Source organism: Apteryx rowi, unplaced genomic scaffold (assembly GCF_003343035.1).
Source record: "Apteryx rowi isolate R43461 unplaced genomic scaffold, aptRow1 scaffold_333, whole genome shotgun sequence".
NCBI lineage: Eukaryota > Metazoa > Chordata > Aves > Apterygiformes > Apterygidae > Apteryx > Apteryx rowi.
This window is the reverse complement of record NW_020449786.1, coordinates 1,015,985-1,032,708: the sequence shown is the minus strand read 5'-3', so window position 1 is coordinate 1,032,708 and position 16,724 is coordinate 1,015,985. Positions and strand designations below refer to the sequence as shown.

The window sequence follows — 16,724 nt, the reverse complement described above, 5'->3', positions numbered from 1 at the left end:
ATATTCCATATCATCAGCCTCCAATTAGAGAGTTGCACTTTGCTACTTTGCACTTTGAGATATGTTAACATTAAGGTAAGGTATTATGTGGATAAAAGCCTACATGAATAAATTCTGCAGGATTTATTAGCCTGCAGTCTGACCTGAGCCTGCTAGAGCCATTAAGGGGGTGAGAAGGAAACAGCAGCAGTCTGAGCAGAGGAGGTAGAAGTGCCATACATCCTAGAAAAGACTGGTATAGGCTTGGATATAAAAAGCTCAGAAAACCGCTATCTTTTATTAGGTTTATACATGAGACAAAGCAAAGTACTTGGCTGGCCTTCTACCTTTGTTTAATTTCCTTTCCTTTCCACATACACAAAGCAATTTCAAATAGAGGATTTGCTTTTCATCTCTCAAATATTATTTCTGCTCATCGAAGAAGCCCTTCCCCAAATGCATCATATATCACTGGGGACCTGCTCCACACTCCAAATGTTTTTTTCATGTAATAAATACTTGACATTTAGAAAAATCGCTTCTAAATTTACACAGTGCAGTGCTCACAGTTTGAGACTACCCTCTAAACACCCTGAAGTGCCAGGCGCATAAATAAATATCTTTGCAAATAGATTCTCATTTATTAGTTTTGCAAGTATATTTTCACTTCTTGGAGTTGGATGATTACTGCAGGAAGAAAAAAGACCAACTTTGGTTTAAATTAAACAGTAAAGAAGTGCAGGAGAAAGGCTGATCAAAAATATTAAATCCTCTCCTTGTTCTTTTGATTTATTTTCCCTTTTTTCAGTGCCATTGTTATGAAACTTGAACTATACATCTAAACTGTATATGTGTAGTTTATGTCACAGTCCAATCAAAACACAGATCAAGTGTGAAATGATCACAGCAGCAAGAGACAAACTGGGATTTTTAGAGAGGAAAAGTTGTCTGTCTGTCTGCAGTTCCTCCACAGTCTCCATCACAGAGAACATAAGCAGATCTCAGGTTGTAGTGTGTTTACTCTCGTAACACCGCTGGGAGAGGATCAAGTGCTGTCTTCCCCATTTTGAAGCGGGAGTAACAGAGGACTAAGTGCGTGGCCATAGATAAATCAAGAGACTGCTCACCACTTCCACTGCATGGAGATTGAAAATAAAAGATCCCTGCAAAAACATCCTTCCATCTGAACTGCAAAGGCCTGCCTCATTTCCAGGGTGTGTGTGGAAAGGAAAGACAGAAAAGACTCCTCAGGGCCAGATATTGGTCAGCAGCGCTTCTCATTGAGCGAAAGAATGGCGGAGGTTCGAGGTGCCCATGCTGCAGAGAGGCTGGACTACTGATGCAGGTAGCAGCGCCATGCAAGGATGCCACGTTAATCAGTGAGAAAGGCAATCCTTCCCTCTACTTCAGCTGTCAAAAAATTTAGCCTCTTGTTCAAGTTTGCTCTTTGCTGTCAGCAGAGATATATTAGCATCCTGATGGATGAAGGGCCTGTTTCTGTCCACTGACTACTGAAGAAGGCTTGGTTAACCTAGACTGTTGACCTTTCAGATAGCAGATGCCCTTGGCCAGTCTCCCCTGTTGGGACAAGCTGAGCCCTAGTGGCCAAAAACACAAGGGAGCCAGGGATGGTTGGAGCACAGGCTCCAGAGAGGGCTTCAGCTCAGGAACTGCCTTGTGTTTTGCCCTGTAGAGTCTGAATCACATGATGGCCTTGTTAATTACAGTTTTTTTGATATTGTTTTGTTTTGGATGTAGCAAAACATTGTTTCCTGACCAAACCGGCACCTTAGTCAAAGCAAAGTGGTTTTTCACTCCCTCTGGCAAATGACAGTGAAATGAAGCTGTGTGGAACAGCTTGAGCATGGAGATTCTCGTTAGCACAGAATCATTACTGCTTACCTCTTTCCCTGAGCATGGATAAACAGATTCATGGAATTTGCTCAATCAAGCTTCATGATACCTTCTCCATTAATGTTGTGCTATACTGAGAACTGGCTATTACTTACCTTTTGGTTCTTTGACAAAAATCTAAACCATGACTCTCAAAGCCTCTCAGACTGTTGTCTCATGGTTACTTAATGTTTTGCTAATGAATTTATCCCACTGAAGCACTGTCCATCCCTAAGTGAAAGCAATTTTACTTGCACTGCTAGATTGAATAGCTAAGCTAAAGTCAAAGCACAATAGGATTAAACTACTTTTAATGTATCTATTCAGGGCTGTACACCAGGTCAGCTACATAAATCCCAATTCTGATTTGAACAGTGAACATTTTATAGAGAAAAAGAGCTTTTACATTCTTATTAATTTCTCATGACTATGAAAATTTTTTTAGAAACCAAATAAATTAAGTTCTCCACTATGTTTGTTATTCACAAAGAATACAGCTGAACAGGTGGAGCTTCTTTCAGAGAATCCTTATCAACTTGATCTCATTATATCCAATCCTTCAGGGATGTCACAGTCTGCTACCCAGCTACCATTTCCCTGGTCATGAAGTCTAATGATACGGGTCTAATGATCAGGCCATAGACAAGTCTATGACTTCCTATAAATAGGGTAGATTATTGCTCAGTCTAGACTTGCACTGCACTTCACTAACACTGTGGACCTTAGGGTGGAACATGTAACTATAGAGGTTATAGCCAAGCTAGTCACCCTAAGCTCCCTTTATAATCAGTGGAGTCTAGGGTATGATTCATCTCATCCTACAGCAGATGCCTAAAACAGGTCAGATGRATTATGCTCCATTTCTCTTCATAGACTATAAAGGGAACCTATGGTGATGAGTTTGATTTCAACATCTGCATTTAGTCATATCAAGACCACCTTTAGTGTCAAAATGCTCGGACTGCAGCTCAATGCTAGACTACACAGCACTGAACTTCCACTCTGGGACACATCCCCCTCTCCTCTCTTCTTTCCCTGGCCTGAGGTCACTTTGCAGTGATCTTTCATCTCAGCTGATCTCTTGCTGTCTGGCTTTTGAAATTAATATCCTCAGCAAATCATTCAGCTCCTGCAGAGCATATACAACACAATCAGTATAATTATTTCACGTCACAACTCAGTTGTCACTTCACTTTAATGGACTGCAAGTAAGATGAACTTGAAAAGTGCTCTAAGTTAATGTTCTTAAGTGTTTCTATTTTAGACTCTCATGAAAGATGTTAAATATATTCAGAAAAAGAGACTTCATCCTGGAAATTATTATCCATATTCTAGCATAGTGAATAGGGCCAACAGAGTTCAGAGCTCTATGATTAAGGCATCATCAAAAACCATTTTATGTAGGATAGGAATGATGAGACTCCATAAGTGTAGGTGTTCATGATATAGGCATTTATATATGAAGTACTCACKCTGACCATCAAGTAGCAGCCTGTCACTATGGAACATGGAGCTTAGCCTACAAATCATCTGACCCTAAATCAGAGACCTCAGGTGATGAGATGAATCATAGGCTTTTCCCTCCCACTGCCTAGCTCAGCTTTATAGCAAAGTGACATGCCCAAGGCCAGGCAGTAGACCAGTGTCAGAGCTGCTTGATGGGCCTCCCATTCTGGCCCATCCAGTAATTCAAATTTTCTAGCTTTTCTAAAGGAAGTTATTTTACACCAGCATTTGATGAAGAACAATTTAGCTTATTAGAGTGTGTTCAGTGTCAGATTACCATAATCTCCCATTTCAGATCTCTTCCTGTACCACTTCATGTGAATAATCCCACCCCTCCATACTTCCATCATAACATTTTTCTACTATGTATCATAAACAAGAATGTCCAGACTATCCTAAATCTTGTCTCATATACTCCTAATCCAGTGCCTCAGAGAACATTTTTATCTTCTCTGGAACCAGCTTTGAACCTTTTACTGAGAATGTAACAAATCTGTATTTTGGAAACTGGAACTGGCTYACTTAAAATCCAGCTAGGATAAGAGTCGTATGGTCCTCTTTCATAGCATACTCCAGTTTTGGGTCACTCACCAAGGCAGTGCACCATCCAGCTCAATTCCTTCCTCCACTACAGGTGATTCAGACCTCAGATAATTCTACCTCTCTGGAAATGGTCTTAGGAGTCCATAACAGCCCTGCTGCTGAAGCTGTGCCAGGGCTCTGTTCAACTGGAGAGACAGCACTGGACTGCAGTCCACTCCCATGTTCATGTCTAGGCTCACAGCAGTGTTTCTGTAATGTATATTGTTCAGGGTGAAATATCAGTTTTAGAGATGCAGTTCAAACAGAGGAACCAATACTGAGCTTTTTACTCAGGCAAAACTCAACACATAGCACAAGAGCAATTATATTTTTTATAAAGGAGATTAAAAGCTAAACAAAAACTGCCCTTGCAAATTTGGAGTTACACAAGCAGCACAGCTTTTAGAATTCAGTCAGATTATTTTTGTCCTTAAAGTTTCTCAGAATACCTGATAAAGTAATTTAGAAGATGAAAGTTATTCCACTTTTAATGTTTCTATCTTTTTCCCAGCCCATCCAGCATTTCTTCCTCCAGTGACAGTGGCAGGATGTGAGCTTCTGGACTAATTCATCTTTGCTTCTCTGTRCTGCAGAAAACAGACAGCAGCTTAAATTCAGTCCTTGCTGGGCTCTCTATACTTTCACCTACATGATAAAAGAGTTTCAGCTGCATTTATATGCTTATGAGCTAATGCTTTCATTATGGTATCTCCATTAACCAGATAGTTCCATCTATCAGTCTGTGCAGGCTCCGAGACCTTAACACTCTTGTTCACTATCAATTGGCTCTGGCCACAGATTAAGGATGGAAGAGGCAAGCTACAGCTTACGCACCTCAAAAAACACAGATGCACATGCATCTCAAAAAACAGGCATACTTGGATACTAGAACATAGGCATACTGGGATCCTTGAGGAGGAGGCAATCTCTGCTCTCTTTTTTAAATGCTCAATGTCCTCTTCAGCCCATATGAGTATTTTCCCAGCCACTGGCTGTGAGGTAGCCACGACCCAAATTCCACCAGCCCACTGACATAGCTTTCAGCTTGAGGACTAGACTTTGTCCATTCTTGCCTTACACCTAACCCAATGGACTGCTATTGCCCTTATACTGCAACAACTTCACATGCCACTTCTTGCCTAACACTACTTTGGGGAAGGAGAAAAACCTAAGCTAGTCTTGGCCAATCTTGCTGCTCCCAGCAAAATTCCTTCATAAATTCTCCTAAACCCAGTGAGCAACTGCCCCGATAACAGGAGTGTCTTCTTCCTGGAAGATGTCTCGCTGTTGGAGCATGCGATTGCTGCTTGCTGTGATCTGGAGTCACTGTGACAGGTGAACGCAGAGGTATAGCCATTTCCCTCCCTTTCTCCTCTGGCCCAGTCAGCTTTTTTCAGACAGTTCCCCTGCTCAGCATGGGATGAGGAAGAGGCAATGTTTTGTCCAGGACAGCTCTCACTTAGTCTGTACATGGACCAAGCAATCCTATCACYTGCACTCTCATAATCACCAGGCGGTGGTCTTCTTTCCACCTGAAGTTCAAGCAATAGCAAACAGCAGGATGTTGTTTAGCTGAAGGTGAATTTAAACAAGGAGCAAGGGCAGAAACTTGTCTAAGTCAAAAAAATCGTTTTATAGATTCCGAAGAAATAGAAAAGTCTGTAGGGAAACTAGCTCAGAGACTTTAAACTGTTTCTGAGGAGACTGAGATATCTCCTGCCCTCCACATCCCAGGTTAACAGTCCATCAGTTTTCATTTGCAGTAACTGAATGTTTTCAAAGACACGTTTACATACCTGACCAACTGCCATTCATATTTCCAAATATTTGGCACTGATTTGACACCAGCGCAGCTAACAGCATGTCCCTTGTGGCTTTCTGTTGCCAAACTAGTGTCTGATATCTCATAATTTTGTGTCAAATATCTCATGTTAAAGGGCATCTCATCAGCTAAATATTTGAGCTGGCTAAGCTCATTCTAAAGTACTCTCCTTTCACTGCAGAAATGCATTTCTGCTTTAGAAAAAACACAGATTATGAGGACATACTTGCATCTGTATTACTCACATAAGCAATTCCAGCTGTTTGCATAGCAAAATAATCCCTTTGGTTTTGATCATCTATAAAACACTGACACATTATGGGAAGGAAAGAGGCCACAGCCACCCATATCTTCATCTTTGGGCAGAAGGCATTTGGCGGTCTACAAGGTCAAATAAAACCTTTCACTCCTAGTCCTCTGTTCTGATTGCAATAAAATTTGGCAATTGAGTTCAGACCCTAGAGGGCTTTAAAGGATAACAGTCCACACACAAAACAACTGCATGTACATATTTGACCTGGTTTGATGAGACAGTCAGATTCTCTTTGGAGAAGTCACGGTAAGTAGCACAGAAACTATATGGCCTTCTCTTGCCCAAAAGTAAAAGGTAAATCCACTGAGGGAAAATGTCTTCTCTGAAACTTGTCCATTCAAAATTCATCCATGTCAAGTATCTGTGTGTATACGTGTCATACAACCAAAACCTACATTAAGAAAAAAACAAGCAAGCAAGCCACTAAAACATGCCTAGAGGTCTATTAGATATGTCCACTACGTGCACTCATGGTCAGCATTACGTGTGAACAACTTTCATATCCAATGGTTTCACATTTTCAGTTACTCACGGTTTTCAAAGTTTTAGTTACTTTCAGAGAATTTTTCAAATTTCATAGCTATTTTTAATGAAAAACTATAACAATTTTTGTTTGATGTTTGTTTAGTTCCTTTTCTTGTTTGCTTTTCTTTAATCTGTATGCTGAAATAAGAAATAAAATTATTCCAAGTCATTAGAAATAACAAAAAAGATGGTTAACTGTGTTGCCACACAAGAATGGAAAAGATTGCAAATGATATGAAGGTATTATTTAAGGAATATATATTTATAAAAGCACCACCATACAAAATACCCAGCTTGTTTTATCCTCATACATTTTTAATGAAGTGTCCATATATATACCAATAGTTGATAACACTGCCATAGAGGAATCAGTCTAACGCATTTTTTGTAGTGCTWTACCTCAAAAGGTATATTTGTAATTGTTATGTCTCAGAAATTCAAAAAGAAAAAAGCTCACAACTATGTCTAGTAAGTCTTTATTTCCAAACAGAAATTGCAAAAATATTCTATTACAGAACAGGTAACAAGTGCAGAATTCTAAGTATGCCTTATAACAGTGAAACCATTGCCTCCTTGACAAAAAATCATTAGGCACTTAAAAACATGAAAACAAAGTATAAATTAAATCAGCTAACAGATGACTCAACGACACAACGTTATATTCATTTTCTATAATAAAAGCACACACACTGTTGAGGGGCATCCCATGCCTCCTCCTAAATTCTGCAAAAAGACACTTCTATGCTACACTGCACACATCCTAATCATGTGAGAACAGAGAATATCAAGTCTATATCTGAAAACATAAACAGGTTCAGTGCTGAGAGAATTTAAGAGAACCTTTTTGTAAGTAACAGTTGCAGAGCCTATGCTAGCAGCTTCATACAGAGGTTGGTGTGGATGGAATTCAACTCTACCAGTTCCAAGGATGATTAAGCTCTGCTTGCACATTTGTTTCAAAAAGAATGGAACAGAAATGAATGCAAACAATACAGACTTTAAGAGACAATGAAACCTCTGGACAAAAGCTATTGTGGAAACTTTGTGAAATCACATTCTGACACATGGAACAATCTTTGAAAAGAAAAAACATGCACTTTGGAAATGCCATGTTGGGAACCCCTCTATTTACCTATCTCCTTACGTGTGTTTCGTGAGCTAAAACAGAAGCAGAGGTGGTCTCTTAGAACTGCCTTAGAGAAGTAAATCTAAGAGGAAGTGTTCAAACGCCTAGTGAAAATTTCCTTCTAGAAGTCCGTAAGATACCCTTAAAAATCAGAGTTTGGGTTGTATCATTGTTTTTTTAGGTGACATTATGTAACTTCCCTCTCAGCTTACCCTGGTAGAATAAAATATAATGAATATTTTAAAATAATTTTAATTAGATACTTGATGAAAGGAACATGAAGAATCTTAATATAAAGGCTACATAAGAAGCTACTATATAAAATGTGCATATAAAGTGTGCATAAATTTCAGCTTTTGTACTCCAGTTTCACAAGATTTTAAAAATGGTTCTGTAACATAAGAATTAACAGAAAATATAGTAAGAAGAAGTAGAAAGAGGCATTTTTAGGGAATCAACTCACAGCTTACCCAAGAGCTGAGAAGCCTAGCAGGCTGTTGAACTACAGACTTGCTGTGAAGAATCTCTTCTTGTCAGAGACTAAAGCAAATAGTGAAGAATTTAAAACTAGTAATCTTGTCTTAGAAGAGAATATCCTGTCACAGTCATTAGCATTATTCATTCTGATATCCTCTTGCCAGGATACCATGAATTAATGGTGGGATCATTAAATACCTCCATCACTCAGTTTCCTGAGTTTTCTCCCTCACTGGAGAAAAAACGGATAAAAAAAGAAAAGACAAAATGATACTATGGTGCTGCAACAAACACTTACGTGGCATACTGTATTGCCAAAGCTACATCAGAACTTAACACAAGGGACAGATTTGACTGCTTATTTGCTAGCAATGGAAGGATACTATTCCTTCTGGTATTTAACCTCAGGAGTAAAAACCAGTTCTCGCAGTTCTGGTACTTGCAATAAAGAAGCACAGCTGGACTATGTTCATCCTTAAAGTCAGCATTTGCCATCACCTGCCACTGAAAGGTAGTTTCTGCTCGCACACAGAGTGATGTCAGCTTCGTAAATTATCGTGCCTCACAGTAATAAGCTTAGTTAATGTATGAACACATTAACTGACACTGGCCTATAGCAAATTCAAACTAATGCAATCTTTTGGGTTGAACTCTTGCCATATTACTTGAGTTTGCTACACATGTAAACTGACAGACTGCTACCCTAACTCAGTTGATGTATGGTAACCTCGTAACCCAGAGTAATTTCAACTGTGTCAGAATTCATAGAACAGGAAGGAATTCTGAAATGTTACTTTATGAAAGGAGACCACTAAATACAGTAATAGTTCCTTTGTTTAATGGCATGCTGCAGATCTTTTCATACTCCACTTGAGCATTATTATAATTTAGAGCTAATTAAGAAATACTTAATATGTACCTCATTAAATCTGGAACAAAGCTTAATAAATATAAATTTCCTGACTTATTGTACTCTGTAGCTGAAAGACTCAAAGGAGTTCTCCATAATATCCTGAGAGGAAATCAGTAGCCTTTGAAACTCAGCTGTCCAGAAGTTCAGAGGAGGATGACTGTCCTACCTAAAATGAAAGAATTTGAAATCAAGAGAGCCAGGTTTTATATGGTAAATATACATCCCTTTGGCAACATTCTTGGCTCGCAGCTCTGTAGGTGAAAGAGACCAGCCGAAGCTGAAGTACTGGAAGAGGAAGGATTACCTGGCTGTGAATATTTCAAGCTAATATATTTAACTAACAAACTCACATGTAAGAAGTCTACTGCTTCAGAATATTACAGTATGCAACAAGTGGGCATCAAATGTTTGAAATAAAGCTGCTTCTGAATAAAGCACTCTACAGAATATTCCTTAGGCTTATTCTTACACACACTTGTGAACACAAGTGGACATGTACTTTACAGACCTGAGAAGTCCCTGGAGGCACTACTGAACAGGCATCGAGGTTATTACTCCACACACTCTTCACATCAGAACAAGTGATAGAACAGAGAAAAATCTCCAGGTCAAATATGTTTTTTAAACCTAGATTGCCATATCAGGCCATAGTTCCACGAAGGGTTCTTGCACCAAGGGTTCTTGAAGAGTCAAGGTTTCAGTGATTAATTAACCCAGACCAATCAACAAATCCAAATATCTGCATCAGATAAAATCAAATAACATGCAACAATGATAATTTTTTTCTGTTAGTTTGGGGAGCCCACAGAAGGTACTAGGTCACCTAGGTCATTTAGTTTCTTCTCCTGACTCACACAAGATAGAGAATTTCATTTCTATCTTGTGTGATAGAGAATTTCATCTTGAGTAAAGTATGGCAATACATCTGAAATATCACTAGTGTATAATGGACAGAGAAGCAAAATGATATTAACTGGTCTCAAAACTGCCAGAGCTTGTGCAGCTCTGCTCTCTGCAGATTTTGTTTTAGATTCTGGGATTAGCAGAGACTGAAAGCACAGGCATGCTGAATAACTTGCAAGTTTATGCAAGTTTATTATCAGTGAACGAGAAAGAGTATTTCCAGTCAAAGTCTTTATTTATGGTTGTCATTTCTGAACCTGAAGATGGTGGACATCTTGTTCAAATGACTCTAAGGGAAAAGAGAAAGGGGATCAATAACCAAATAGTGCAGGTACCTAGTGTGCTTAAGTACCTTCTGTTACTACTCGGGAGAGATGGGCTGCGCATCAGCATGAAAACAGCTGCCATGCTGAGAACCGCCCTTGCAGGAGCCTGTGTCTCCCCACTGCCTGTGGAGGCCCTGGCGACATTACCTTCCTGGCATGAGTGAGGCTTCAGGGGACGGCTGAGCCTGCCCAACAGCCATCTGACAGCAAAGGGGTCCTGCTGTGTCCCCACACTCCCATGGCCTCACCCTCTCCTCTGCTCTGACTCTGAAATTCCCCGGGCTCTCCTGGCCCAGGCCAGCTCCCTCGTTTTACTGCCGGGTTAGTTTGCTGCTGTGTGTGCTGGTGTGCCGAAATGGCTCAGGGTGCAATCGGGCAAGGGCCAGAGAAGGCGCAAATGAAGGGGTGGAGGGCAAGGACGGTACCACACTGTGTAACCAGCCCTTACAGCTTAACTCGCTGTGAAGCTGCAGCCCAAATTAAGCATCTCAGGCAATGTGAGTATCCCACCATGCTGCTGTCCTTGAGACTGTAAACAAAGCAATTTTAAGTGTGCTTTACTACACTGCAAGCATGGCGGTGTTTGATTCATAGCTATACAAATTCACTAACAGACACTAAACAGACCTACACAATGCCCCACACTGGGAGCAGAAGTAGCCAACTCTAGACAGCAGTGGGTCCTAAAGGAAAATGCAACATTAATGATTCAGAGGAGAAAAAAGAATAAAAGCAGACAAGAAGGCTTTAACCTAACAGTGCTGTGAACCAGTCATCTGCAAGGACACTGTCAGCCTCTGCAAAGGTACAGTGGAACTATTAGCACATTGTCAGTGTTTCTATCTTTAGAAAACTATTTAATCTCAGCATTCACTCCACACTGCATGACAGCACGGGAGGCCCACGAACTCTAAAAATGATTATTCTTCATATTAAGTAAGGGGAAGCRAAAAGCTCTTCCTAACCTTTGGTCAAGAATACTTAATCAAAAATGCACTTGGCTTGGTCTTGCAAAAGCATTACAAACATTTCAAGGCCCTAGTACAAAATTCATTTATTCTTCAATAACCTAGCAGAGATGTAAAATAAACCAGAAATAATTTATTCAGCTATCAGAGAAAATATGCTTTACCACAGTGACTGTAATTCAGCAAGCCTTGATCAAGCTAGCTGTACCRTGTCACACAGAAACGCTGCTGTTAGCATGCCCAGCCCAGCACAAATTAACAAGAACGAGTTACCAAGCACACAGCAGCAGTAATTATAATAAAACCAAGTACAAGATCTGCACTCCTGCAAAGTGAAGTGGATGCAACTGACATAACTCCATGGCTAGAGCAAGAGCCCAGAAAGCTACATTAAAAATAGGTTCTTAATCTAAAGTCTAAGAAAGCATATTTTTATACTGTGAGGAGTTTTGACTATTTGTAGGAAAGGGTAGGAAAGGTTAACAATTTATCCCCGCGTTTCTTGTCAGTCCTGTGCTCCACATAAATCATGGAGAGCTTTAAGAGCATAAGGATCAGGTCTTCAGGTCAATGGCAAGTTTAAATTTTTCTGAAACATAGCATTAAAAAGTCAGAGTGTTTGTTCATGTCACAGAGTTTTCCATTTGCTCTCATTTTTGACTGACATATCAAACTCCTTTAGTTAAGACCCCTTCTTATCAAGGAAACTAGAATAGGTTTTTTCTTTTCAGCTAAACTTCTCTAAAACATATAAAGCATATAAACTTTCTTGCTACTAATATATGTGTGCTATAAGTAACATAGCTGCACAGAAATAGTCCAGACATGCAGTAACTTCAGCTCTTTATGGTGTGACACAGTGCACTCTATACGTTTATTCACCGAGATAATGCAATATGGTACTATCAATGCCCTTTGCAAACAGTTGCTATCCACTGCAAGTGAATTTCATTTTCTCCTCTCCGCATCTGCTACTTACACAAGACCAAGTTCTGCCACTGCACTCATGCTGAGTAGTTCATCAAATTTAATCTGAGCAATGATCAATACCCTTTGCATCACCTCCAAGTACATGCAAAACACTTGTGACTGTTCTAAATACAATGCAAGATCTTCTCAGTCTCTAAAATATCTATGAATTTATTGGTGACAAGTAATTGGAGAGGCAAATTAATTGGAGGCAAACCATGTAGCTAGTCCAAAGGCAACAGTCTGCATGGCATGTGTTTGTGCAGTATGTAGTATCTTGGCTACATGGCTGAGTGGTCTTGTCACACTGGGCACTGTTTCTACTGCTATGCAAAGCCCAGGAAGAGTCTAGGGCTCTTAAAAGATTGGTCTGGGGTCTACTTTAACTGTCCAGTTGCAGTTACAATACCTGTACTACTAACCCAAAATGAAGCTGTGACGGGTGCTTCTTACACCTTATATGAATACTGTATGCTGTGCAGTGACAGGTGTTAAGCAGAAAATCTCAAGGAAAATGGACCTCTTAACTGGACACAAAGTCTACACTAACAAATTAAATGTGACAAAAAATATTCTCAGGGATGGAGGCCAGCTGGTTCATCTATGTTAGCAAACCCCTTCTTGCCTCCAAAACAGAATGGTAGTTTTGACTCCAAAACCACTTAATGCGAATGGTGCCTGGGCAGGTTAATTCCCAAACTCTGCTGCACATTGTCTGGGGGGGCTATGGGCATGGGTCTAACACCTGCCAGGAACCTCCTGATAGTTTAAGAATATGGACGAGCACATGCCAGTGCCTAGGAGCACTGTTGGGCACCGTTTAACTGAGTAATATAGAGACAGTCCAAGTCTCTGGGACATACCTCCATGGGACAACATGAAAGCAGTTCAGATTTTGCTGAGTCAGCTGTAGGAAGGAATTAAAAAGGCAACTGGAAATTTCTGGGAAATATTAATTCACCTGGTAGTGGGCAAATTCATCAGCCTTTACTTCCCAGACTATTCGCATAWAAATAAAATGAAAATCATGTGGCATTAATATCTCTCTAGGCTGAGCTCAAGAAGGTAGAGCTAGCCAGGACAGAACAAAATAAATGGCTGGGGGAGGGAATGATAAATATTTATGGAGACCTTTATGTCACAAGCCCACTGAGGTAATGTGCCATGAGCTGAAGAAAACACAGTGAGAAGGAAGAAATGCTACACAGTCACAATTATCTCATCGCACTATATTAGTCTAAAGCTGGAATAAGTTATAGTCCCTGCCTGAACGCAGTTGTGTCTTTGCCTGGATGAAGCATGAGGTGCTTCTCCTCAACCCGGGAGTCTGTGTTTGCATCACCCAAAGGACAAGCACATCACTTCACACAGCTTCCAGCTACAAACACTCAGGGACAGTCTACATTAATGACTTATTGCGCAGCAGGGGCTCTTTTTGGTGCAAATTTGTCTTGGATTTATAATTGGGGTGTGGCAGTAGGCACTCACGTGCACAACATCCTTTCCCTCCTGGCGGAACCAAGGCTGACATCATGCTGCAGGCGATCCTCCTCACCACTCCCCTGGCAACGTGGGTGCAGGGTCTTCCAGCAGCCAGCCCTGCACGTGAGCACTGCCCCAGGCCTGGGCCAGAAACTGGTATGAGCTTCACTGCTGGTGAAGACAAAACATGGATGCATGGTGCTGGAACCATAACAGATCATGGCAAATCAAACCCTTGCGCTCGCCTCTCTCAGTCACCAGCTGGTAAGGCAGATGTACCCCTGCACTCAATGAGGTCTTTGTTTCTGTTAAAAGTCCTACCGATACTCAGAAGCCCATGTTCTCTTAGTGGTAGCATCCAATCATCCAAAGCATCACCTATTTTTTTTTAAACCTTATTTTGCAACAAATCGACTTTATTGCTAATATATACAGCCAGGATTTATGGACCATTTTTCTTGGGTAGGAGCAGTATTGGATTCTGATATCATTATCTTGGAAATGGATCAAAATGCTGAACGTGTCTCAAGTAAAAGACCTGGAACCATAATGATTGATTCTAATATTTTTAGGATTATTTATATGACTATAAAACTGCTACAAGATAAGCTTTCAAATATTACAGCAATATAGAAATGCTCTTATAAAGTATCAGTTTAAAAATCTATTTTATAAGGTCCAATTCATTTCATTAGGATTTTTTTTCAACAAGCCATCCTCAATGACGGGAATACTGAATACTCTTTAAACTTCAGTTGAGTGGGGATTTAGTGCTACAGTGGTAAAATGACTTTTAGTAAACAAAATACCTGATATTTTACCTGACTATACAAGAAAGATATGAAGGACACTCTATCTTTGAACTGATCATTCAGCACTCTCAAAAAAGACACTGAAATTCTTTTTATAACAGAAACTGGTTATTATAATTTTGGGAGGTTTTCTGCAATAAAACATATGTGCAATAATATACAAGCAGCCATAGCTAGAGGAAGAAATGCTTGTCCTACCTCCCATAAATATTAATGTGATTATTTCCACTGGGGCTGATATTTCATTGTCTCTTGTTGCAGTATGTTGCTCCACAGGTATTCCAGGACAATATGGAATCTTTAAGCACTAGAATTACATGSAGTTTAAGTGACTGTAGGTTCTTTTATCATATGTTCTAGTATAGGAGAAGAGTTTGGAGCTGATTATAAGAAGAACTCTCTTCTAATAATGCTTAATGCAGTTTCCTTATCTGTAGTCACATATCGATAGGTGTCATGTCAGGTGAGAAATAGAAAAAATGATAAGAATGACATAGTTCATTTAACTAGTGTCTGGTCCAGCTTATATGCAGGCTGAGATATGGATCTGGGATGGGAGGGATGTGTGCAAAGTCATGCCCTACTGGGACTCTGGGAAGTGCAGCACAGAACCTAGCTTATTGTTCTCATTTGGAGCTCAGCTGGACCTTAGACAGAAACACAAGCGGTAAGAGGGGTTTCAGAATAAACCCTGGTCCTTCAAACACTTGTTCACAAAATTAACATCATTCACATGAGYGATACCATTAAATCCACAGCATTATCTATTGGCCATAAACTTAAAGCACATAAACTATTCCACTATCACTAACCTGGGGGATTTTTTCATCTATGCACCCTGAGACAAACTAAAAATGATTTAGCTTTGAATTAATTACTCCCCTACAGCTCTTTTCATCACCTTTCTCATATAGGCAAACCTTAGGGTTTATATGATCAAGTTCTTAATTGAAAATGTTCACTGCCAGCTTATACAGCTACCACATAAGTGACTATTGTCTGTATTACATGATATTAACAAAAATAGAGATCTTATGTCAAAATATTGTAATGACTATAATTTAAGAAGCAAAACATGATGAATGTCACATATTGCCACCATCCTGAGATTGTGCTTTGCTACAATTAAACCAATAGTCAGGAGTTTCAAAATTCCCCARATATATGTTATTTTGCATTAAAAAATTGATCTGTCAAATTCAGAAATGTAGCAATCGCTATGTCAAAAATCATTTCCTTTTCTTCCCAAATGTAAAATATTCCTCTATTGTAATAATGCAGTTTAATGCTCACAGAATCACATCAGATCAAATCCAACACCAAACTGCTGAGATATACACAAACTCTCTTCTTAGGATCATCACCCTGAAATTAAAACAGTAAAACATGTTACTGATATTTCTTGTATAATAGGAAAACTGCTTGTTATATTCAAAATAAAACAGTAGCTTAGTCCTCTGTGTATGCATTTCACCTTCTGCATCTGCTTTTTCAGCCCTGTTTCAGACTGCAGTCTGTCTGTGACATTTCTTACACAGTATCACAGGCACACAAAATTCTCCAGGGCGGGCAGGACTGCTGGTGACTGACCTGCCTCGAGCACCTGTTCTTTGTAAGGGAGGACTCCTTCACTTGAATATCCCAGAACTGCTCATACTTACCCCACCTGCACCATCCTCTTCAGTTTTCCTAAGCTAAACAAGGCTGGGTATAACCAGCATCTGGATGGGACACATCCACTGCAAACCTGAATATAAATATATCTGATATTAGATTATCATAATCACATTTTAAAACATCTAGGGAGTGAAATGATTCTATTTCTTCAGCAGGCTAATTACTTCTTTGAAAAAAAAACAAAACTGTAAATATTTTTCATTTGATTTAAAATTTAATATCCATTTTTCTATTCTGGGTGTTTTTAGCTAAACAGAAGCAAGTTATCTCCACTTGTTTTGTCGCTGACATTATTCTTAACACCTAAACTTAGTTCAGTGGCTGAACACATGAGCAAAGAAAAGTGTTTGCTTAAGAGCTATACTGTATGTGTACTAAAGCAGAAGACTTTCTTTCAACATTGGATACACTAATAATTTCAGGCTGGATAATACAGGTCCAAGTCAAGAAT

General features: G+C 39.6%; 1 protein-coding gene across 1 annotated transcript in view; it reads right to left on the bottom strand.

The window, feature by feature from the left end:
• Window positions 1-7,098: 7,098 nt before the first annotated feature.
• The window catches only part of ST8SIA6 (ST8 alpha-N-acetyl-neuraminide alpha-2,8-sialyltransferase 6), a 49,355-nt gene continuing 39,729 nt past the window's right edge, over window positions 7,099-16,724 (bottom strand). Inside the window, exon 11 of the mRNA XM_026071962.1 lies at window positions 7,099-15,961. The gene's annotated coding sequence lies outside the window, so the exon portion shown is untranslated. The remainder of the gene's footprint in view (window positions 15,962-16,724) is intronic.